The sequence below is a fragment of the Erinaceus europaeus genome, chromosome 9, assembly GCF_950295315.1.
Source record: "Erinaceus europaeus chromosome 9, mEriEur2.1, whole genome shotgun sequence".
Taxonomy (NCBI): domain Eukaryota; kingdom Metazoa; phylum Chordata; class Mammalia; order Eulipotyphla; family Erinaceidae; genus Erinaceus; species Erinaceus europaeus.
Window position 1 is genome coordinate 73,030,257 of NC_080170.1, and position 1,484 is coordinate 73,031,740.

The 1,484-nt window shown below is 47.3% G+C and overlaps 1 non-coding gene across 1 annotated transcript; it reads right to left on the reverse strand.

Annotated features, from left to right (window-relative positions):
• Positions 1 to 561: 561 nt before the first annotated feature.
• Positions 562 to 688, reverse strand: LOC132540638 (small nucleolar RNA SNORA27). Its single transcript, XR_009551828.1, has one exon. It is a non-coding gene; the product is annotated as a small nucleolar RNA SNORA27 (small nucleolar RNA).
• Between the last annotated feature and the right edge of the window lie 796 nt (positions 689 to 1,484).

The window sequence follows — 1,484 nt, forward strand, 5'->3', positions numbered from 1 at the left end:
GCCTGGCCCTCAGGCACGGGGGGCTCCCCAGAGATTGCCAAGAACTTGGTGACAGAGGGACAAAGAAAGGCTGTGTTGCACTGCCCCCCTCGGCCATGTGCTCCTTACAGGCCAAAACACACCTGTCCCTCCTCAGCCAGGAGCATTTCCACACCCTTTTTGTCCCCAGGCTGGCTGAAGCCACATGCAGCTGTGGTTTCTAGAGCCACCAGACTTGGCTCACATCTGCAGCCTCTTGTTACTGAAAGGACCCAGATACTCCCAGACAGACTCTGTCCCCTCTGTTGTCATCATAGCATGGCTGGAGCTGAATATTAGAGTTTGCTGGCAGGAACTTCATCCTGGACCAGAAAGGGATGCACCTGTGATGAAAGGTTCTGGAATGTGGGTGCTGGGCTCACTTGATGTCCAGGTTTCACGTCATCTGAGTCCTGCACTGTCCCTCAAGGCTGGGTGGCTGTGTTGGCTTCACAGGCACAAGTGTGTGGCGGGGGGGTGGGAGAGTGGGGGGGGATGGTGGTGGTGGCCACTGTTGCAGTAAAATTATTTTTTTCTTTTTAGTTTTGTTTCCTCTGACTAGATACAAAACTAACACCCAGTTTGCCTGAATTTTAAAAGGGTATTTCCTTAGTCCCACTTGAATGACCAATAAAGACAGAAGTCCAATTGGCAAAGCGAAAGGGAGAGAACAGTGAATTTTTTCATGTAGGTAACAAGCCCAAACAGTAATCCTAGTGGCAATAAATTTCAGAAATAAACAAACAAAGAAACCGAACAACAACAACAAAACAGTTGGTTAGAAGGAATGAAACTGGGGGGGGGGGGGGCAGTAGTGCAGCGGGTTAAGCGCACATAGGTGGCGTAAAGCACAAGGACTGGTATAAGGATCCCGTTTTGAGCCCCTGGCTCCCCACCTGCAGGGGAGTAACTTCACAGGTGGTGAAGCAGGTCTGCAGGTGTCTATCTTTCTCTCCCCTCTCTGCCTTCTCCTCCTCTCTCCATTTCTCTCTGTCATATCCAACAATAATGCCATCAATAACAATAATAATTAATAATAACCACAACAATGATAAAACAACAAGGGCAACAAAAAGGGGGAAAAAATAGTCTCCAGGAGCAGTGGATTCATGGTGCAGGCACCAAGGCCCAGCAATAACCCTGGAGGCAAAAAAAAAAAAAAAGAGTGAAACTAGAGTGACAATAACAAATAACTGGCTTTGTTGTTGTTGTTTCTTTGTTTTGTTTTGTGTTTTTACCAAGGCACTGCTCAATTCTGACTGATAGTAGTGCTTGGGATGAACCTGAGACCCCAGAGCTTCAGGTATGAAAATATTTTGCAGAACCATGATGCTGTGTCCCCTACCCTCTGTCCTCTTCTGCACTGAACATTTCTATGCCAAGGAATCCTCTTCCTTTGCTCTGAATCTTTGGAGTCACACCATCTTTTTTTCCCTCTCTGATAGGGAAGAGAGAAATTGAGAGGG